The following is a 24,371-nucleotide window of genomic DNA, read 5'->3' as shown; positions in this document are numbered from 1 at the left end:
TAAAACATAACAAACATACCCAATTTATAAAGCTAGATATTGAGGATTATCCAGGACTTCCCTACCTCCCTTATCCCCAGATCCAATCCCTTCATAGCCTAGCTCAGGAAATTTTTCCAAAGGGTGATTATTAAGGTTTAATTCAAGAGAGTTATTTAAGGGCTAGAGACTCAGAGTTAACAGGGCTTCCTGGAGGGTGCTGGGGACAACGAATTTGAATATTTGGATCACACATAAATAGTTGGGAGTGGCTGCATGCACCTATAACCTCAGGACTGCAGGGGAGCAGAGACCTAAACCTGTTAGGTCCCTGAACTATGCAGAATGAGTGAAGACTCCAGCTCTAAGCAAGATTATGTGGAAAAGCTATAGAACAGGATGCCCCATGTTACACTTCTACCACCACAGGTGAGAGTATGGAGCACCACACCACACCAAACACACACACACACACACACACACACACACACACACACACACACACACACGGTGTTTGGAGGACATGTTTTCCTTTGCTCTTTACTAAAGACCCAGAGGAAAATCCTTAACATAGGGAGGGAGGAGAGGAGGGGATACTTGACAAGTAACTTGAGGGACAGGACACAGGGGTTGGAAGGGTATTTGTGGAAGGAGAAAGGAGGGTGGAGGGCATACACAAAACTAATGACAGCATGAATCAGTACCACAGAAACATTCTTCCTGGATAGAAAATTGAAAGACATAACCCTTAATAAGAGGGAGGGTAGAATCATCTGGGCAGAAAGACCCCTGACAGTATAGAAAAAGTCTAATCCTAAAATCATGGGCTCTGGCTTATAATTACAAGTGCCAGAACTGGGTTACACCCCACAGTGAGCTATTGCTCTGGCACGCGTGGGGTACCCAAAACAATGCTTAGCAATTGCCAAAGCATTTGGTTACTTGCTAGAGCTAAATGGTAAGATGCTACTGTTGTAAACACTATGGGCCTGGGACAGAGGACCTCAAACGACCAGAAGGAAGCCAGCTGCCTGCTGACCAGCCCTCACAGCACTGGAAAAAGCTGTGCAAGCTGCTGGGAAATAATGGCCACCAACAGGGTGCACAAGTAGGAGATCCTGAAAGCACTGATATCAACCAGCTGGACAAGGCATACACACCTGTGCAATAGTGGCACTCAGCCTATGTGGGTAATCAATAACTCTCTGACTGGATAAGAGATCCACTCAGTGTGAGAGAACTAATTCGTACCTGGTGCTGAGAACCAAGTCAGAATCCTATGGATGCAAGAGTTATAAAGACTTCTGAGAGATGGTTTCACTAGTGTTTACCCAAGAAGAGTGGCTACATCCATCCAATTGTCTCAAATAACCATGGTTGTTTCTTTTAATTCATGCTGCTCTCACTCTTGGCTGGAGAATCTCAGCTTTTTTATTTTTATTTTTTACTTTCTACAGATGGCAATGGAAAGCCAAGATCCACTAATAGAACAAGAAAATATAGCTGACTGCCTAACAGAAGACAAGCCACCTCTAGCCTAGCATATCTGCCAGGACTCAGGGGATGTTACCGAGGAAGTGGCAAAATAAATATGAGTGCTGAGCTAAATACTATCCTGACAGCCAGCTCTAAGGAGATGGAGATAGACAATGAGGACCCGCAAAACCCATCAAAGCAGAATTCCGAAGTCGGCAAAGAGCTCAACACTAAAGGGGCTTTACAGTACACCCACTAAGGCACAGGGAATATTGTGGAAGAAGGGCTACAAAGACGAATCTCCTGAGGCACTGTCACTACACACAGAGACTGACTGACACATTCAGGGCCCCACAGTGAATGAAGAAGGCCCTCAGAGGAATGGGGGTGTGGAGAGGGGATATAAGATGATAACACAAGGTGAATATGTTCATTCAGTAAACTTCCAAAGATGCTCTCTAGTAAACCTATACCATAATCTGTAACAAAAGATTATTTGGTAATTAGAAGAAAAGTTTTAAAAGTTTGCAACTGTTCCTCTCAGGTAGATATGAGGTAACATTATATGTATAAAACAAAAGATGCAGCTATGGAGAAAATTTTAAAGGAAAATAATTCTACAACTATTAGAAAGTGAAAACATTTTTGAAGTAAAGAATTCAATAAGAACTAAGACAAATTTGATAATGTCTCATTTAAAACTAGGAGAGAAATAGATGACAAGCACTAGAAAAACATGAGACAGAGTTGCTCAAGGAGGTCTAATATTTACTTAACTATGCATGAAAATTATGTTTTAGTGCTGAGGAGATGCCTTAGGGGTTAAAGGTACTTGCTTACAAAGCCTGACTACTCAGGGTTCAAGTCCTAAATACCCAAGTAAAGTCAGATGCACAAAATTTTGCATATGTCTGGAGTTTGTTTGCAGCAGCAGGAGACCCTGGAGTGCACATATTCTCTCTCTCTCTCTTTCTCTCTCTCTCTCTCTCTCTTTCTGTCTCTGTCACACCCACAGTCTTTCTCTCTCTTGTTCTCTACCTCAAATACATATTTTAAAAAGTGAAAATTATGTCTTATAAAAGGAGTAGGGATAAATAAGGCACAAGTAGAATCAAATATCTACAGCTGGGAAATGGAATCTTCATATCAAAAATACACCAACATGAGAATGAGCAGAATGAGTTCATGTGTGTATGTGTGCATATGTATATATATATATATATATATATATATATATATATATATATATATATATATATATATATATGTGTATATATATATATATATATATATATATATATATATATATATATATATATTTTTCAAGGTAGGTTCTCACTCTAGCCCAGGCTGACCTGGAATTCACTATGTCGTCTCAGGCTGGCTTCCTCCCAAATGCCAGGATTAAAGGCCTGCACCACCATGTCTGGCTACAGAATGAGTTAAAATAGGCTTACCACTGGACATACCTTGTCACTTCCTAGTCACCAAGACAGTTCATTTAAAATATCCATTCTGTGGAAATGGGAGTTTAAAGTAATATGAGTAAAAATGGCATTTAATTCATGATACTAGAAAAAAGTGACGGGCTTTAAAGGAGGCTCTGCCTTATCCTGATCTCCTTGGCTTCTGAGGCCACCCACAGTCCCCTAGCTCGGGATGCTTCAGTCCATGTTACCTAATTTCTTTCTTCCATTGTCACATCTACTACTGATTTTGTTCCTTGTCACTTTCTTCCAAGACTCTTGTGGATCCACCTAGGTAAGTGAGGATAACCTTTGTACCTCCAAATCGTGAGTGTATCCCACGTGCAAAGGCCATTTTGCTATTTAAAGTAACATGCAGACTTGTGAGATCTGAATGTAGATAGCTTTGAAGGCTGGTATTCAGCCCACCACAGCCCTATTTTAACAGCCCAGTTTCAGGGAGTAGATTTATTTTTAAAGTTAGCAGGATTGCCATTAATCTGCACCAGACTTCATTGAATCTACTCTCTGAAGTAGCTCAGCTCAGTCTACTACATCACTCCTTTCTACTCTAGTCTTAGTTCACTCTCTCATCAACTTTGGCCTGGAATACACCAGTGGCGAACTGTTCTGGTCTACTTGTCTCCCCTGTGGTTATTGGCACAGGGTTTCCATAAAGCAACCCAACCTGTTACTGCTCTATAGAAAATAAAATGCATCCCTATAGCCACCATAACAAATTACATATGGGCTAGAGAGATTTCTCCGTGGTTAAGGCACTTGTCTATAAAGTCCAATACCCAGGATTGATTCTCTAGTACCCACATATAGCCAGATGCACAAGGTGGCACATGCATCTGGGGTTCATTTGCAGTGGCTGAAGGCCATGGTGTACCACTTCATTTTTCTCTTTCTCTATCTCTCCTATCTCTTTTTGCTTGCAAAGAAATAAGTAATTAAAAAAAAACACACTATTATGGCTTAGCAGTTAAGGTGTTTGCCTGCGAAGCCTAAAACCCAGGTTCAATTCCCCAGTATCCATGTAAGCCAGATACACTAGATGGAACATGCATCTGGTGGTGTTTGTTTGCAGTGGCTGGTGACTGGTGTGCCCATTCTCTCTCTCTCTCTCTCTCTCTCTCTCTCTCTCTCTCTCTCTCTCTCTCTCTTACATAAAATAAAATAAATATTTTTTAAAAGAAAGAAATCATTTGCCCACTTGTGTTTGACCCTTGACTACCTCTCTCCTTTCTCATATTCTATCCATTCTCAAAATGTATTCTCACAATGAGCTTCATACAGTGTCATGAGCGACCCACATGTTCCCTTACTTCCCTGCCTGCGTTCTTTCTGCCGGGAAGACCCATTCCTTTCCTCCACCTGGCCTGTCTGAGTCTCACAGGAATCAGTTCATTCACACATTATATCCTTTCAGCTACATTCCCATGTTCTCCCTTCTGTCCTAGAGATTTCTTCAGAAAACTCTTCAAGTGCAGCCATCATGCCCTGTATTATTTCTTGGTTTATTTGTTTGTTATTGCCAAATACAAGATGCCATGTGTATCTATGTCATGCCTGAGGCCTGGTACATATTTATCCCACAAAAGAGAATTTTTGAAGAATAAATAAACTATAACTTGCTTTGGTGTGTCATCATTTTTAATACCTGTTCTCACTATTCACTGTCTAAAGCTAGCAAGAGTTAGTGGAGAAACTTATGTGTACACACACACACACACACACACACACACACACACACACACACTCCTACCCTCAGTTCCCACTATCCTTATCGTTGAATTGACAGCAATGAATTAGTAAACAGTATTCACAAGCAGATCCACATATGTATTCAAGTAAAAAGCTGTTAAATTGTATCAAGGGATTTATGTGGGAAGTCAAGGAAACCAGGGATGGAGATAAAAGATTTTACAAGAAGCTGCCTTCAAGGTGGACAGAATATAAGAGGCACAAACTGGGAAGGTATACTGTGAGGCACTGCCCTCCCCACACTAACTGACTGGCAGCTGTGATCCCATAGTGACTATTGGAACCCGAATGGAGAGGGCACTCAGGGTGGCGCTTCAGAGGATAGATAACACAATGAGAATATGACCAATTTACAATATGTTTTTATACTAAAGTTCTCAATATTTTTTGAAAGAATTTCCTGTTTTTGAGGACAGGGGAGAGGGTAAAAAAGAAGGTAGTGGGAGGGGATCATGATCAAAATAGAATATGTACATTATGAAAATTATTAATGAATAACTTTAAAATATATTTTTATCATTTATTTATTTATTAGAGAGAGAGAGAGAGAGTGAAAGAATGGGCACACCAGGGCCTTCAGCCATGGCAAATAAACTCCAGATGCATGCTCCCCCTTGTGCATCTGGCTTACGTGGGTCCTGGAGAGTCAAACTGTAATCCTTTGGCTTTGCAGGCAAACGCCTTAACCGCTAAACCATCTCTCCAGCCCTAATGAAAAAAAAAATTAAAGAATGCAAAAAGAAAAAACGATAAGAAAGCTAGCCCGACCCCCACGATTGTGCCATATAATTATATACCAAGTTATAATTTTCACAAATTTCAAAAATATTTCTCCATTTGTTCTTTACAACTGTCAAATGGGAACTTAAGCATATCTGTTGTTTTGAAGAATTTGTAAAAATCCTTCATTGTGAAATGGGAAGTAGAATGCTAGGCTCACCTGAGGACTTTGTAAAAATACTGATGTCTGACCATTACTCCCCCACCAAAAAATAAAAATAATAATTCAATTTTAGAAACTGTCTTGTTTTAAAGCTCACAAGATTTTCCCAGTGAGCAGTCAAAGTTACATGATCTGCATAAGAATCCAGGTGCTCTGACTTTACTTCCATATTTTATTTTACACTGTGTAATAATCCAAATCACACAGGTGGCCTATGTCATTGCATGGCATGAATTAACCTATTTTTATTGTGTTTCTTTGAAACATGTAGGGGTAAAAATTTATATCTAGTTCTATGATTAATTAATATTTGCTGATGACTTAGGAAGAAAGTAAGATTGCCAATATTTAAACAGCATTCAAGAGCGAGGTTCTAACCATAGGTTTTCCTGGCATCTTGACCACTCTGCTGACTACAGAAAAAAAAAAAAAAAAAAAAAAAAAAGGAGTGACACGCAGGAGTGCAGAGGCAGGAACGGTGCATCAGCCAGTGCTTTCTGTCTTCTTCAGGTGATAGCAAATTCCTGATGAAATCTGAGGTGCATTCTGCCACTCCAGTACCTGAGGAAAGCCTCTCATCTCTGCTGACTCCCAACATCTTCATTTGTGCAAGGACATAGTGATGGTAGCTAAGTTAATCACTTAAAGTATTAGATCCTGGGAGCTGAATGGTAAATGTGTCCCCATGTCACTGTCACATAAGGCTGATTGGTAGGGAATGTACACCTCACAAGGACATTGTGAGGGATAAACAATGGCTTCACAGCTCTTGGAAACACAAAGAGCACTCATAAAAAATGCCACCATGAGCATGCTTTCTGTCAAGGCAAACCATCATTTACACTTTTACCTTAGGCATAATTGTTAGTTCATCTTTCTTTTTTTCTGTTCACACCTATCTATTCCTCCCTTGGGCCCTAAAGCCACAAGAGTTTTCACAAAAATAATCTTTAAAACATATATTTACCCTTTTACTGACCCCTTAAACCAGCTCTTTATCACTCCGGGGCATTTTAAATTGTTCTAAGTTTGTTTTGGAAGCTGTGGGTGCCTTCTCCCCTGTGTGTGTATTCATAACCCCATTAACTTCCATGGGAATGGAATACACATATATCAAAGTGGAAACGGGCTCTTGTATGTTCAAGTCATGATTAAAATCTATCTATGATAAAGTAAAAAGTGAGAACTAAAACCTAGATGAAGGTATATGGAAAAATGAGACCATGTTGTGTTTAATTAAAGGAGCTCACTTTCATGGATAAGTAAACTGGCTTAGCACCCCCTGGCACTATTTCCAATATGTGCTTCATCTCAGGTTATTTACTGTACAGCACCCACATTATAAAATGAAATGTGTGTGAGTTAACTGTCTCACAAGACTGTGCGAGGCCCTGTGTGTCTTGGCTCTGTGTTATAAATATGGAGGAGCAAAGGCACTGTTGGGGCCAATATTAAGTCACCTGTGGGTAGAATTTGATCTTTTATTTATGATCAGATTTTTAAAATTATGTAATAAACACTTGAAAATTTTGCATATATAAGTTTGCCTACATCTATGCCCATGAAAATTGGCTAATGGAGTTCCAAAAAGTCCAATTTTTCTTATAAAAGGAGATCTGTGTACTGTATACCCTCCCTGTGAACATTACTAGGAGGCAAATACAAACTTTACATACATATTTCGGTGATCCTTTGAAATGTTTGCTTTGAAATATAGATACATCATACATGCAAATAAGTACACTAATTCATCCATGCACTGAATGGTATGAAGTCAAGTCTACACCCCACAGCAGTGAGAAGGGCAATACTAGAACTTATTTCCATTTCACAAATAACACTGTGCACTTCCCAGATAAAATGGGAAAAATATGAAGCTAGGTGCTTTTCAGACATAGTTTAAAATAAATGGATCTAAACTGAAATAGTTGTTCCCCCATATCCAGAGCAGATTGGTTGCAGGATCACCTGCTGATACCCAAACCCACAGACGCTCAAGTCCCTTCTGTACAATGCTATAGATCTTCACATCCTCACATATACTCTAAATCCATCTCTAGATTGCTTTTGATACCTAATGCATTGGAAATGCTAGGTAAAAGGTTATTATTATCTATTGTTTATCAAATGATGATAAAAAATATCCATACATTCTGCACAGAGATAGCTAGCACAGGCCTAACAGTATGAACATGAACAAGATGGAAAGAGTCAGTGCTAAAAGGCTAGAAAGACTCTGAGGCTCTAGGAAACATCAGGAGGCTGTGACAGCAAGATGTGCCTATATGTCACCTCACTCACAAATATTCGAAGTAATACGCAGCCTCTTAGAAAGTTTGGGTTTAAATGCTTAAATCTTTCAGGAGCTTTCAGAGAAACATTTTAATACATAATTAATTGGTCAAATCTGAAGATGTGAACCCCAGGATGCAGAGAGTCAGTGGTAGATGGTACTTCTGAGGTGACTTGGTAAGGTGCTTACTCAATTGTCCTAGGAAAATGGTTGGTTAGTCGTTATCTATGTAAGAAATGCTACATGAAGGAAGACTTTTGTGAGATGACAGCATAAAATGAAATTTTCCAGAAGCACTCCAAGAAATATCTAGGAATTCAACAACTTGGAAGGACTGTGTGTGGGTGAGGGTGTGTGTGTGTGTGTGTGTGTGTGTGTGTGAGAGAGAGAGAGAGAGAGAGAGAGAGAGAGAGAGAGAGAGAGAGAGAGAGAGAGAGAGGATACCAGGAAGAGAGAGAGAGGTGTGTGACGTATGTTGCCCGGCACCATGTACGTGCCAGAAGATGCACACGCAGATGGAGACCAGAGACAACAGGCATGTGTCCCCTTTTACTCGTCTGCGTATGCCGTTCATGAGACAGAATCCTCTCCCTCAACTCAGAGTCAGTGAGCCAGAAACCCAGCAAGTCTCCTGTCTCCACCCCCTTCTCGAGCACACTGGGGATACAGACATTTGAACCCATGCCGTGCTTTTTACGTATATTTATGGGAGTCAGACTTGGTAGTTTCACTCACAGAAGGCCCTTGTGTTTAAGTGTGAGCATTCTTAACCACTAAGCCTACTCCCCAAGCCCATGGGGGAGGATTTTTATACATGCATGAACCTGGATTTGAAAATAACTATGGGAAAATTAACAGATAAGTGTGGTGACCTACAGAAGCTTTAATAATAGCTCATTTAGGCATAAGCTGACTTTTCATTCCCGGTCATGTTTTTAATTACAGCAGAATTGGACCACTTGAAATTTCTGAAAATCTTTATTTTTCCTCATTCTCTTGGTGTGTGCATGGTGGAGCAGAATTTAAGCCAGGCCGTCTTACAGCTATGGGGTCTTTCTGACTAGCTGACAGTTCTCAAAAGCACCGATCATCCAAATGGGGCTGTCTACATTCAGATCTTGCCTCTCTGTAGGAAAATCCCAGGGCATAGTTTGCAAACACGCATAACTTTCAAATTTGCTGAGCTTGAGAGTCCCATGAAACACAACAAAAGGGGTGGCACAATGGAATAAGTGCTAGAGTAGACGGGAAACTGAAGACTATGAGCGTAAGGCCAAGAGGGATGGCTTAGCAGTGAAGGCGCTTGCCGGCAAAGCCTGAGGACCCAGGTTTGATTCCCCAGCATCTTCATAAGCTAGATGCACAAGGTGGCACATGGGTCTGGAGTTTGTTTGCAGTAGCTAGAGGCCCTGGCATGCCCATTCTCTCTCTATCTGCCTGCTTCTCTCTCTCACACACACAAATAAAAAGAAATAAATAAGTAAATAATAGAAAAGGGAAACCAGAGTGAAAAGCAGAGACCCCGCTCATGGTGTGGTTCCCATGGGGAGGTGTTGGTATGGTATGGCACATTAAGGTATATTTATACACTATTTCATATCCTGAAATTACACTTTCTAAAACTCATATTTTCCACTTCTCCCCATTTTATTATCATGTAACAGTTGTACAAAATAATGGATTTCATGAAAACATTTTCATGCATGTATGTAATTAGTTTGATCATATCTATTCCCAATTATCCTATCTCCCTCTCCCAGTAGCTCCCCACTTCTTCCAAAATAGTTCTCTTCTACTTTCTACTTTTGTGCCTTCTTTCCAAACATCCAGATCCAGCCTATGAGAACAAATCTATGCTGTTCCACTCTCTGAGCCTAGCTTACTTTGTTTAACATGATGACCTCCAATCCCATCCATTTTTCTGCAAAGAACATGATTTTGTTTTTGTGACTGATTAACACTTTATAGATAGAATGTATCAAGTATATTTATTGCATTTTAAAGATTATTTCTTGACAAATGGCTTCATACTATAAAGTACAAAGTTTTCTTTCAGATAAAAAAAAAGCTTATGGAATCAGTTTGTATAATCACATCATTTAAAGAGGGAAGAAAATAATTGTTGATGTCTTGTTTGTCTTATAGGTAGGAGTATAAAAATTTATTTATTTGAGAGAGAAAGGAAGGAAGGAAGGAAAGAAGGAAGGAAGAAAAGGAGGGAGGGAGAGAGGGAAGGAGGAAGGAAGGAAGGAAGAAAGGAAAGAAGAAAGGAAGGAAGGAAGGAAGGAAGGAAGGAAGGAAGGAAGGAAGGAAGGAAGGAAGGAAGGAAGGAAGAGGCATATATAGAGAGAATGGCCATGCCATCTCTAGCTACTGCAAATAAACTCCAGAAGCATGTGCCACCTTATGCATCTGGCTGTATATGAGTAATGAGGAATCAATTCTAGGTCCTTTGGCTTTACCAGCAAGCATCTTAACCACTAAGCCATCTCTCCTGCATAAGAATTACCTTTTTAAAAAACTATTAAATAAAAGAATGCCCACTTGTCCCATGTTGAATGAATGAATATGCTTTCATACATTCTTCTTCAAATATTTGGTGTCATCCAAAAAGTGGGTGAGTTTGTATTAAAGGAACTGTGCTATGAATCCAACAAATAATCAGGATTATGCATACATTAAATTTATACTAAGCTAAGTAGACAGTTATATCATTAACTCAGGGCTAGAGAAATGGCTTAGTCCTTAGGGCGCTTGCCTGCAAAGCCTATGAACCCAGGTTCAACTCCCCAGAACCCACGTAAGTCAGATGGACAAGGTGACACATGCATACAAGTTTACACATATGCACAAGGTGGCACACACATCTGGAATTCCATTGCAGTGGCTAAAGGCCCTTGTACACCAATTCTTTTTCTCTCTCTAAAAGAAAGATGAAGTAGAGTCATTAGCTCAAACAAAAATCACTCGTGTTGATCTAATATTGAGATAGCCATGATGATTTTGTTTTGTTGAACAGACAAAGCTCCGTGAATAAGTCCATAATTAATTTTCTAGTCTATCACTAGTCACTAAACAGGAGCTGATAATATCTAATGATTCTTGCTCACTTGGGTCTACTATGAAATAGCAAAACCTTTCCTCCATTGTAGGAACATTTCAAAACATTCCATATGAAAAACATAGACCTCACCTTTGTGATTTTCTAGGAACCCCATTCTAACAACAGTGTTAGCAAAGAGAAGCTTGACTTATGTTAAACTCAAAGCCAGACATATATCCATACTATATCAGGGGTATATCGTATCTTATGACTTAAATAAAAATATGACTAAAAATCACACATTCTGTGATAATAAGATTCATAAAAAGCCTATGGTTATTGAAGTACATGAAATTCAAGCTTCAAGAGAATTCAGTTGGCTTAAAATTATTTCAAAACCACATGAAAGTAAGGAATCTCTTCTAGCTTTACTTTAATGCCTGCTATCACTGTGGGGATACAAGTAGCTAGCTAAAAATCTTTCTGCTTTATGCTTCCAGAATGTTCCTTAAATTCTGTGTTCACTGAATGAAAGATAATGACTGAAGGATATTAAACTACTCATTAGTTCATGCATAACAAAATACCAAAGAATTCTCAAAGTTATGATATAAAATCTATGTGCATTAGAACTCCTTTGCAATGAAGAAGTAAATGTACTGGTGCAATGTAAATATATAATTGTTTTCATGCCCTTAGTTATTAAAATGATATATGTTGTCCCTGTGCCTATATACTATCAATTATTCTATGTTGGATTATTTTGAATATTCTAAATAAAAATAATTTGAAATGCTAAAATTAAATAAGTAGCAGTGATAGTTATTTTCATGTTAAAAGTTCATAGAAAACTAATTTAGTTAAAGGCTGGAAGAAATTGATAGTTACAAATACTTTGTCATGTGATCATGGTCTAATATATTTGAAATCCTGGGGATTTAAAGAATATTGCATTGATTTTTTAATATTTTATTTATTTTTTATTTGAAGGAGAAAAAGAAGCAGAGAGAGAGAGAGAGAGAGAGAGAGAGAATGGGTGTACCAGAGACTCCAGCCACTGCAAAGGAACTCTGGACACATGTGCAACCTTGGCATCTGGTTTATGTGTGGGCACCTGGAATGGAACCTGGGTTCTTAAGCTTCTCAGCCAAACATCTTAACTGCTAAGCCATCTCTCCAGCCCAATATTGATTTTGAGATTAATTTTCACATGGATGTCTCAATTTTACTGACCATCCCATTAGTAAGAGAGCTCATTTTTTTAACGGAAAGACTTCCAAGTCATAATAAGTGTAGGAGGTGATCCAATGACACACATAGTGAGTACAAACTTCATTTAGTCAAGCAACTCACCTGAAAGGTTTTTCCTTTGTATCTTAGCAATACGGAAAATTTTGAAAAGTCATATACATCATAAATAAATTGTACTTGTTGCCAGGCCTGGTGATGCACGCCTTTAATCCCAGAACTCAGGAGGCAGAAGTAAGAGGATCACTGTGAGTTCAAGGCCAACCTACCTGAGACTACATATTGAATTCCAGGTCAGGTCAGCCTGAGCTGGAGTGAGACTCTACCTTGACGAAACAACAAAACATTGTCTCAGTGGGTCATGAGGGAAGTCAGAAGCTGTGGTATCAAAGTTTACATTCCACTGACCAAAATCTCTTTTAAAATTTTTTTACATTTTTAAAATTTTTTAAATTTAAGAGAGGCATGAAGGTTGGTGCCTATAATGTTTCAAACAGAGTTAATGTCTCCAGGTTTAACCGTCCTCTGACTCCAGGGCTTGGGGTTGGAACTTTTGCAAGACAAACAAGATCAACATGGTGTTGCCTGGATATATTCTGGGGCATTTTTTTTTTCTTCGTGTCACTTAACTCTGGCAAAAAAACAAAAAAAAACTCCATGGTATAATTTTTTTCATAATTGCTTTTCTGGAATAAAAGTAAATAGGACATCTTTAAAATACATAGCTTCATATCATGTTGGTATCACATCAACGGGCTCATTCATGAGGATGAAAGAATTCAATATAAAGTACATTTTGCTCCTTACAGCATCCCTTAAGAGCAATATCACAGGCTTTATTTCGGTACATACAGAGATGATACATGGAATACTCTATGGTAATAATGCTTTTAAATGGGATCAGGAGTATATTTTACTTAAACAATATTTAAGCTAGTTTCAAACACTGCTCTGCTCCAGTGAGTGAGGACTTGCATTGCCTTGCCTCAGGTATGCAGTTCACCAAATCAGTAGAGACTTAATAAGCCAATGGACTTGTAAAGGAGTGAGAGAAACTGCAAAAACAATTATGCAATAAAAAGAATGGCTTTGCAATTTGAACTATCTAGCCTTTAAGAGATGCTAGAGAGAGCACCAAAGTACATTGTAGTCTTCATGAAGGCTAAAATAATTTCAAATTTGTAATCACTTATTACTGGGCAATGAAGAGGCAACACTGACGAGCATGAAGTCAGCGCTGGAGAGGTCAGGTGTGTGGTGATCAGACTTGGATGCCGGGTCAGTCTGAAGCCACCTGAGCCCTACACAGCCGAGTATTATCAGGCACGTTACTTTCCTGTCCCTATTGCTTTATCTCAAAAGGGAAATAGATAACAAGAATGAATTTTTCACCATGGTGGTATGAGAGTTGAAAGGGCTAAGATAGGAAATAAACATCAAAGCCACAGTGTTGACACATGGCTGGGTATTTGTGATTAGCAAATACTCCCCGAGTGCAGACTGGTGCCCGCAATACCGTGAGAGAGCAGCAAGGAAGGAGCAGCAAGGAAGGAACGCGAGGAAGGTGTGCTTTCTCCATTGGCCAATCTGCCCTCAGGTTTCACTGCTCAAGAGTATGAGAAAGATCATAGATGTCTGGTGCCTGGGTGGCGGTTAAAAGCACTGATCGTACATTCGGAAGTAAATGTTTGAGTCCTGCTGTGTCATCTTGGACAGGTTACATAACCATCCTGTGGCTCAGTTCTCACATCCTCAAAAAAAAAAAAAAAAAAAAGGTAATAATAGTACCTAACTCCTAATGCTGTGATGAGGTTAAAATAAAAAATACACATAAAGAGCCGGGCGTGGTGGCGCACGCCTTTAATCCCAGCACTCGGGAGGCAGAGGTAGGGAGGATCTCGGAGAGTTCGAGGCCACCCTGGGACTCCATAGTATCAGGTCATCCTAGGCTAGAATGTCGAGACCCTACCTTGAAAAATATGCACATATATGTATGTATGTATGTATGTATGTATGTATGTATGTATGTATGTATATCTCACCTGGGAGATAATCGGAACTCAGTAAATGTCACCTCTTTTATTTGCACAGGCAGTCCATGAGAGAATACATGGCCTACATAACACATGCTTGTATTATCATCAAGGGCTGAGGATAGAGTGACGTCGCAGAATCGGTCAAGACACAATTACTTCATTTCGTTTTGACTGAATTCTTGGCTTCTCCGTTTTCCTTGAAGAGCAGAGGACCGAGTCAACATGCATTCCAGCCCGTTTCTGTGGCATCTACTCTCTGAGGCTGGCAAGGCGCTATGGCCTGCCCGTGGTTGCTTCGGTCCGCAGGGCATGTGCCCATGGGCGGACGAGACCCGGCTTATGCGAGTTTGTAAGGACAGAACTCCCTGACCCCTCTTCGTGCTGTTCCTGAAAGAAACCCCTCTACCAGCGCTCCTGGAGTTTGCAGTGGGTTCGCAGAAAACCACCGAGTTCCCCCTGGAAGCTGGCTTTGCTCTATCAGGAGACACTGAGCAGACAGGTCCACTGACCTCCACCTCTCCCGGGCTTGTGCGGATGCAGCCTAGCATGAAGGAAGCACAAGGAGAGTGGCTCGTTGTGGAAGCCAAGCTCGTTGCTTCCAAAAGCAAGGCTGCGTGCGGCAGTGAGTGGCCAGCGAAGTCAAGCGTGACTGCCCGGAGCCGAAGCAGCCCCTCGACCCTCGCAGTGATGCCCGGAGAACCGCGCCAAGGGCTGCGGTGTCGGCTGTAGGTTCAAGTCAGTGGCATAGGTACCCGAGAGGCGCTGCAGCAAAAGTTGCTAAAATGTAACTGAATTGTTTCTCAATTCAACTCCATCAAATGAGAGTTGAAATCAACGGCAGATGCAGAAAATTGTAATACCTTCACAATATGAAAGAAATGTGGGATGTCTTTGTCTCTCAATCTGGCCTTTTTCCTCCTCCTCCCTCCCAAGGTCGAACTGGACTATACTTCAAAGTCGGTGACTTGCTTCCTCCCTCACCCACTGGTGCTTTAACCGCGTGTTCCACAGAGGTCAGTGTTTCAGGCCCCACTCATGTCCTTCCTTCTGTCTAGTGACCACTCTCTTCATTTCTCACATCTTCTATCTACAACTGCCTCTCTTGTATAAGCTCTTCTTGTCTAATGAATAGTTCTGTAAATTAACTAATCTCTCAGGCTCAAGTTTCCCAAGTCTGACTTTTTGACTTTCTTCACGCTCATAGGATGCCAGGCTCTCTTAGGTGCTTTGTTGAAATGAGTGGTCCCCAATGGAATGTGCCTGCCAGAAGTGACCCTGCCACACCTTGATGGCTTTGGCGGCAGGGACGCTGGGAAGCAAACACAACATTTCAAATAGGTACTAGTGTGGCATCGCTTGTGTCTGGACATGCTATCCCTCAGCAGCAGAACCACCCATGCAAAGAAGTTTCGCTATTCTCCTCAGGAGAGAAGAGAGAAATAAAGAGAGAAGAGAGAGAGAGAAGAGAGACAGACTAACACAGTCTCCAGTTGCCACCTGTTCCAGACACTTCCAGATGTGTATGTAGAAAGAATTGTCCCCGACCCTGCATCGCAAGAGACGGCAGATGGGATGGCTGAGTCCAGCCCAGATGCTTACGTGATGACAAACAATAGGTCACCATTGTTTTAAGCTGTTATCGTGCCGCAACAGATAGTGAAAGCTTTTTTCTTTTTTCTTTAATGAAGCCAGTTCCTTGGAAATCTCCAGCCCCGCTGACTGCCCACGGTATCTCCTGTGAGCTATTCTCTCGCTCCTCCACATGGCCTGCTGTCCTGAACCCTGAGTCGTGTTCGTGAACCCTGCGTTTCCTTCTCTAGCATGGTTGCCTGTATCTCCCGCTTCAAATCTAGCAGCTCATGGACCCAGTAATTATTTGAGGAGTGATAAAGGAGGAAAGCCGAGAAGAGAAGCGAAGAGGAGAGTGGGTAAACTACAGGAGACAGGGCAGAGAGGAGCTGAGTCCAACTAAGCGCCGAGGAGCAGAGGGACACTGGCCAAGGCGCTTTTGCACATTTGGCAAAAACAAAAGAAACGCCCTGCATTGATAACTACGATGATGAAATATAGGTCAAGGTAAGTGCTTGGAACGTTTTCTATTTTGCCTATAAGATGATAGGCAATAAAACAGAAATGACTGTCTTCTAGAAACCCAGCTGTTATGTGCTGACATCACTTGTTTTTCAACACATGCTTTGATAAGTGGAGAAAACACCATCAATGTAAGCACTATCAATATATTTCCATCCCCATTTCAGAGACAGACAGGATTAAAGGAGCCCGAGTTTGTGGTGAGGAGAAGTTAGCAACAAAGTCTCACATTAGGGAGGTGGTGAGTGATTATAATGGATGGCAGTTTTAGCACTACAGTAATGAGAACAAGGTAGGTTTTCACCCATTTCCCACTTCTGTCTTTATCACGAGAATAGATCCAGGGTGCGCCATTTTCTCTTCTTGTTAGTCTTTGTCATACAAATATGGCACTGGAATGTTAATGCCAGAGAGCAGCTAAGGAGCACAAGTTTTGTGACTTCCAGTTTCCGGCACGCTGTACGGCTGATGCCCAAGATAAAAATGCCAAGTACTTCTTCAGGGAGCTTAGTGAAAATTGTCTCATGTGTAAGATTTTTTTAAATCCTTTCAGAACAATTTTCTTATTTATAAAAAGGATTAAATTATAAATATTAAAATATTATAAAAATTTAATGAGTACTTTTGAATTTCTCCTTTCTTTTTGCAGGAAAGTTCCTTTAATGCCAGTAAGCATTTGAAAGCCCTTGTATGTAATGTATCATAAATTTCAGATCACAGGAAATAAGCACAAAAGGGGGTTGGACCATATTTATAGTTGGTTGGTCTAAATTAGATGAAAAATAAATTATAGTTAAGTCAGTTTGCCTAGAAACCACCTTGCTCACTCAAATCAATAAGTCAAAATGGATTAAAAGAGGTCAATTCCCACTGTTCCCATGAAGTTCCTTTTTTATCTGCCAAATCTATGAGGGTTTACAGTTTATTCACTAGGGCACATTATGAAACATTCAGCACCATATAGAGATCTCTTTGTACAACGTCAAGAGTACCTGATCAGGAACCAGAAGACCTAGGCCTAAGTAGCTTTTTCATTCACTGTCCCTTTGGTCAAGGGCAAGCCAAGAAACTTCCCTGAGTCTCAGTTTCCTTATTCACAAAGGGCATCATGATTGATCCTAGGGATATGACTAATAGATCATATGGATACTTTGTGGAAATATGTGGTAATGTTGGTTGGAGTGGGCCTCCAAGCATGGTCTTTGGATTGGCAGCATCAGCAACTTTTGGGAATTGTTAGAAAGGGAAATTCTCAGAGCTCCCTCTAGAACTACTGAAGGGAAAATGCTACTTTCCTCTGTTCTAATGAGAGCCGCAGTGATGCTAATGGAGAAGGGCTTCTCTAAAACCTCACCACTCCCTCAGGCAAGAACCTTCGTTTCCTACCTCAGGGTCTCAGTTTCCTCATCTGGAGGTCTGAATCATACCTACCTCTCAGAGTTGGACCAAGGGTCCAGTGAACTGATATCTGTAAGGTCCTGAAGTCCAAACACTCATCTAGGCCCTGGAAATTTGAAGGCAAAGGAGAGATGATCATCTGTGTTCCCAAGGACATGATACACGACAGGAGTAGATATATAAATAAGCAATATAACTTCAAAGAAGGCTTTGACCAGCTCTAGAGATATGACAATTAGGATCGAATGGGGAGGTCCATTTGTTAGGATGGGAAGGAAAATTTCCTTGAGGAGATTTTTTTTTTTTTTTTCATTTTTTCAAGGTAGGGTCTCACTCTAGTTCAGGCTGACCTGGAATTCACTATGTAGTCTCAGGATGGCCTCAAACTCACAGTGATCCTCCCACCTCTGCCTCCCTAGTGCTGGGATTAAAGGCGTGCGCCACCAAACCCAGCTTTTTTTTTTTTTTTTTTTTTTTTTTTACCTGAGTGCTAAATGAGGAGGACAAGCCAGACAAGTGAAAACCTGGAAAGAGAGAGCCCAGGGGGAGGTCACAGACTGTAAAGTCCGCAGGGAAGAACTGCCTGCTTTGTGCAAGGGACATAACGGGCAGTATATGAAACAATTATGATGCAGAAAGTTGATGTATCATGATCTAGGACATGGGCAGTAGCTACAGGACACAAGACCTGGTGGGACAGCTGAAGAGATTACATGCAATTCCCAGTATCAGGGGGAAACTGTTGGAATGTTTCAGCAAGAATAATAATATGATCTGATTTTCAAAGAGAATTGAAGCCACGCTGTTGTAAATGTACTAGAGTTGAGCATAATGAAGGCTGCAAGATGAGTTGGAAAACTACTTCAATAAAATAGGCAGGCAATGGTAACAGGCTGACATGATTTAGAAAGAAGACATATTTTGAAGAAAATGTCAGTAGAATTTACCAATACATTCCATGTGGCCAAGGAGGGAAAAGAAAAAAAAAAAAGGAGGTTAGTTCTATTTCTTATCTATTAGGTCAGGTTTTTAAAAAATATTTTATTTATGTATTTATTTGAGAGAAAGAGAGTAAAGGAGACAGACAGAGAGAGAGAGAGAGAGAGAGAGAGAGAGAATGGGCAAACAAACTCTAGACACATGCACCACCTTGTCATCTGTCTTATGTGGGTACTTGGGAATTGAACTTGGGTCCTTAGGCTTCACATGCAAATGCTTTAACCACTGAGCCATCTCTCCAGCTTTAGGTCATGTTTAACAGAGCCTTTCAAATATCATCCTATGACAAAGAGTGAGCAAGCAGTGCAGACAGCGTGGGAGCCCAACCCTGCCATGAATTATAGGCACTCTAGGATCTTTCAAGGGTCCCGACATGGCCACCGAGGCAGGACTCCATGACTTCCTTGTCGCTATTCCCGGTAGGTAAAACCAAGTTCACAGTCTATGGTGTGGGAAGTCCCTGATGCCCAACGAGTGAGATGCAGCAGACCCTTTTGAAGTTCTTGGCCTTCATGCAGAGTTTGAGACGCTGTCCCCCCTTAGCTTCCACATCGTGCTTCTCTCCAGGTCTCTTCACCGCGGAGTGCGGCTGCTGAGGGGTCCCATGTTTGCACCTCTGCTCTTCCAGTGCGCTGCTCACATAGACGCAGGCAGGGAAGAGGGGGCACTGCGCTCATTCTGAACCCCCCAGCACACAGGCTAGTACATGATAGTGAGTAATCGCCACTTGTTCACTCTTCCACAAAATACTTTTTGAAGTCCTTATGCTCACATAATTAAACAAAGTAAAAGACCTAGCCATAAAATAACATTCTAATGAAGAAGAGCAGGTGGGGTGATAAAGAAAAAATAAACATAGTAAACCAATCATGTGCTATATGGCTAGATGTTGATAAGTGCAAGGAAAGGTGAAGCAGGTTAAAGGAAAACACAAGTGGCCTGGATGGAGATGGAGGAGAGGCTATAGACTGAATAGCAGTAGATGTGATGTTTGCAGTTCTCTCACTTATTTTGCAGGACCAACTGTCTTCCAAACCCTGCACCATGCCACAAGCTATTTACACACGCTGCCATTTTGCTAAGGCACCCTTGCTAAAAGGCCTGGACTCATAGTAATCCTACGTGGAGTGATATAAGGAAGAATCGTGGTATGGTGGACACGAACTCAAAGCCAGTATACTTCTGCAGGCACATGGTCACTTTGAACCCCAAGAGGTAGAGGAGATGTGACCCATCTTGTTGAAGAAAACTGGCTTTGTGTGAGTAATAAAAATGTCCACTAGGATGTTAAGTTGAGAAGAGGTAAACACGCAGATTTCTATGAGGACAGCTGAGAAAGTCCTAATGAACAACGTGCCCTGGGGTGTTTGGGGATCTGGGCTAGTGTGACTGGAGGCAGAGATTAAAAGAAAAGGGGAGATGAGAGAGAGGGAGAGAAAATGAGGGAGGGAGAAAGAGAGAGTCCGTCACCCACAGCTATGTCAGCTTCTCTAAGGCTAAACAATATTTAATATTTAATTAATATTTAAAATTAAACTCTGGGTTTAATTTGAGCTAGTTTGAGTCATAATTCTCATTTCAAATCAGCATATGCTACAAGAAATACTAAATTACTTTTAGCATTACAAAAATGGGATGAAAAATCTCATAGGCAGAATGAGAGAAGGAAAAGCTGACATGGTGTGTATGAAATTGCTTTGAAGATAGAGATTGCCCAGTGGCTAGTGTACTTGCCTGCAGAGCCTAACAACCCTGGTTTTATTCCCTAGTACCCATGTAAAGCCAGATGTGCAAAGTGGTTCATGCATTTGGAGTTCATTTGCAGTGGCTGTAGGCCCTGGTGCACCCATGCTCTCTGTCTGCCTCTCTTCTCTCTCCCTCCCTCTCTCTCTCTCTCTCTCTCTCTACTTGCAAATGAATAAAACATTTTTTTAAACAAGATGTAAAGTAGAGGGCTGGAGAGATGGCTCAGCAGTTAAGGCACTTGCCTACAAAGCCCAACGACCCATGTCCAACTCCCCAGTACCCACATAAAGCCAGCTTCACAAAGTGGCACCTTTATCTGGAATTGATTTGCAGTGGTGTGCCCATTCATTCTCTTTCTCTCTCTCTCCTTGCAAATAACTAAGATACTAAAAAGTTCAGTTTCCTAGTGCCCACATAAAGCTATGAAAAGTGGCCCATATGGATGAGAGAATAGTAGGCACAGCCACAAGACTCCACAAGCTTATGAGCTAGGTAGTCTGACATTTGTTGGCAGTCTAACAGTTCACATGGAGCAGCAAGAGCCCTGCGTTAAGGCGAAGCACAGATCCCTCAGAGCTGCCCTCCGATCTGCGCGTGTGCATGGTGGTTTGCAAGTCCACATGCTAACACACACAGGAAGTAAAAATTTCTAATTCTTCTTACAAAACTTACAAAATTATTTTAAGTTGAATATAAGTTTTACTCCTTTTATGTAAATTTAGATCTCTTATCATCAGGCATAATTTCTGCTTCCATTTGATGGCAAGTTTTTGTCTTGTCTGTATCTAAAAGGAAAACATTGAATGCCATTATGTAAATACAGTAATCTTAGGCTTTATTGAATTTGCAGTTTAAAGTTTAAAAAAGTGAAGATATAAAATAGTACATGCTCATCAGTTTTAAACCCAAGTAGGGAATACTCGCTACACATAAAGCAAATGACTAAGGCTGACAAATGAATGGGTCTCACTCAAGATGAGGAAACTGTGGCCTGCACAGTCAAAGAGACATCCCAGCCCCCGTTATCCATTAAACCAAAGAAAGGCTGTAGAAGTCGGGGAAGGAAAAGAGGACTGGCTAACGTATGGCCCAGGGCATCGGGAAGGCAGAGGAAAATGAAGTGTCACAAAGTCCAACCAGTACCTTTCAAACTTCCCTACTGTCAAGTTAGCGGAAAATGTTTACAAATGTACATTCCTTACAGTATCACTGCTTTCTCTGAGATTATTAAATGCCTACCATGACAAGAGGAAAGCTGCTGCCAGTAATTCACAAACAAATGCTTTTGTTGAGAGCAAACTCTAATATAACAAACCAAATGAATTGTTCATTCACTTGACTAGCCCTAATTTGTGCTTTTCCTGAGAGATTTTACAGTTAGACAAACGCACAGCAAAGCTCCCAGAGTACTTTAATAACCTATGAGTTTTTCAAGTTGAATTTAAAGGGAAATTAAATCTGCGGCTAATTATTTCAATTAAAAACCAAATTTCTGCTGGATGTGGTGGCTCGTGCCTTTAATACCAGCACTCAGCACTCAGGAGGCAGAGGCAGGAGGATCACCATGAGTTCCAGGCCAGCCTGAGACTACACAGTGAATTCCAGGTCATCCCGGGCTAGAGTGAGACCCTACCTCAAAAAACTAAAACAATTAAAAAAAAAAATCTGCCTATAGTAAAAGCATAGTATCTGTGAAAATAACCAAAAAGTTTTGTGAACACAAGAAATTGTTTGGAAAAGTGACAATGAAAGTGCACAAGGCAAAAGTACATTCATTTGTTTATTCATTCACTAACTCTTAATATTTAACAAGCATTTCTTTAATGTTTATATAGAGTCAGGAGCTATGTCAGAAGATAAATAAGACCTGGATCCCACTTCTGAAAAAGCTGAAAGTGGGTGGAGTCCACGCCTTGACATGAACCAGAGACTAGGAAGCTTTGTAAAGGCTTCCTGTCCTGGAGAAAGGTGCAGTGAATGTCACCAGAGGACTGGGAGGGAGATTCCTTGATGACTTAAACATTTTGCGACACCTAGATGTTTGTAGCAGGGAATGCCGTTAGTAAATATGTTTTCTCAATGTGAATGAAAGTGTTTCCAGCCTGGAGCAGCAGAAAGGTAGAGAAGAATCCTCATCTTTTCCTTCTAGAGACAGAAATGTGTCCTAGAAGAGGGTTGCCATAGAATTCCTGTGGAAAGGAGAGTAGAAACAATAAGGGGAAAGACTAGACAGTTGGCAAGGTTAGGGAAAGAGACGTGCTAGACCAGCATTGATCATTAGGTGGGTTTGATCTTGAGAAAGGAGGTGTCAGGATCTCTTATTACTCATCCACAGACGTGAGGGAGAGAGCAGTGACATGAAGCTGTGAATGTTTGAAATCATTAAGTCCATGTTTCAGAGTTGATCACAAAGATGCATGAAAATGCACTCCTGCTTGAAATGTAGAGGATTCCTGACCTATTTTGAAATAGTCTTAGGCTTGTAAGAATGCAGGGTTTCAGAAGAGCTCATGAGCACTGGCAGAAAGCCTTAAATGTTTAAAAATTAATTCAATTATTATTATCACATAACAATTACCTTTAATTATGTTGTATTTCGAACAAATTTTGATTTTATTCTTTTCCCGCCTTCCTCCCACCTCTTCTTTTGCCCTTCCCCCCTCACAATAGCCACCTTGCTGCTTTCATACTGTGGCTTTCAATTTGTCACCCTCCCTGCCCCCCTCATAACCACTTGTTTCTCTCCTGTGGCTTATTTTGCTTAGTTTATACTTTCACATCCCCATATTTCCTTGTTTACCAACATTAAAAGTAGTGATCTGCTCAGGAGGGAGATTGTAGTGGTGTGAATGTGAATGTATGTCCCCCATCACTTTAGAGATTTTTTAAAAAATTTTTTATTTGTTTATTTGAGAGTGACAGACACAGAGAGAAAGACAGATAGAGGGAGAGAGAGAATGGGCGCGCCAGGGCTTCCAGCCTCTGCAAACGAACTCCAGATGCATGCACCCCCTTGTGCATCTGCCTAACGTGGGACCTGGGGAACCGAGCCTCGAACCAGGATCCTTAGGCTTCACAGGCAAGCACTTAACCGCTAAGCCATCTCTCCACCCCACTTTAGAGATTTTTGATGAAGGTTAAGTTTCCAACTTGAGTCTCCAGCCGCCTGCTGGAGGAGGTGTCATGGGAGGGCTGAGTGGGTCTAGTAAGCCAGCCCCAAGGTGTGTTCAGGGCCAGTTTGAGCTCTGGCTGTTCCTGTTTGCTGTCTGTTTGATGGTGTCTCTCTGCAGAGCATATATGAAAGTGATCCAGCTTCTTCCACCACTATCAACGGAAGTCTGTAAACCTGAAATAAAGTCTTTCTCCTTGTTTGGTCCAACAAAGAGACAGTAACTGCAACAGTAAACTTGACATCAAGAAGTGTGGTCAAAGCCGGTCGTGGTGGCGCACGCCTATAATCCCAGCACTGGGGAGGCAGAGGTTCAAGGATGGCTTAAAGTTCAAGGCCACCCTAAGACTGCATAGTGATTCCAGATCAGCTTGGGCTAGAGCAAGAAAAAGAAAAAGAGAAAAAGATAAAGAAGTGGTGCCATTGCTGCAATGAATCTGACTATGTGGGTTTTGGTCATTTGGAACTTGTGTGCTGGAAGAATGTGGAAGGATTTGACGTGTGTGTGTGTGTGTGTGTGTGTGTGTGTGTGTGCGCGCGCGCGCGCGTGTGGTTTTTTGAGGTAGGGTCTCACTCTAGCCCAGGCTGACCTGGAATTCACTATGGAGTCTTAGGGTGGCCTCGAACTCACAGTGATCCTCCTACTTCTGCCTCCCAACTGCTGTGATTAAAGACATGAGTCACCACACTCTGCAAGATTTGACTTTTTTTTTT

The 24,371-nt window shown here is 41.1% G+C and overlaps 1 long non-coding RNA gene across 2 annotated transcripts in view; it reads left to right on the top strand.

The window, feature by feature from the left end:
• Nucleotides 1-15,037: 15,037 nt before the first annotated feature.
• The window catches only part of LOC123454846, a 68,107-nt gene continuing 58,773 nt past the window's right edge, over nt 15,038-24,371 (top strand). Inside the window, exons 1-2 of one of the 2 annotated variants that reach the window (XR_006633514.1) lie at nt 15,038-16,330; nt 18,985-19,161. This is a non-coding gene — a long non-coding RNA (uncharacterized LOC123454846). The remainder of the gene's footprint in view (nt 16,331-18,984; nt 19,162-24,371) is intronic. The other variant, XR_006633515.1, reaches the window with a different exon arrangement.

This window comes from Jaculus jaculus, chromosome 14 (genome assembly GCF_020740685.1).
Source record: "Jaculus jaculus isolate mJacJac1 chromosome 14, mJacJac1.mat.Y.cur, whole genome shotgun sequence".
In the NCBI taxonomy this organism is placed as follows: domain Eukaryota; kingdom Metazoa; phylum Chordata; class Mammalia; order Rodentia; family Dipodidae; genus Jaculus; species Jaculus jaculus.
The sequence above is the reverse complement of the archived record's forward strand: the minus strand, read 5'-3'. Positions and strand labels throughout refer to the sequence as shown.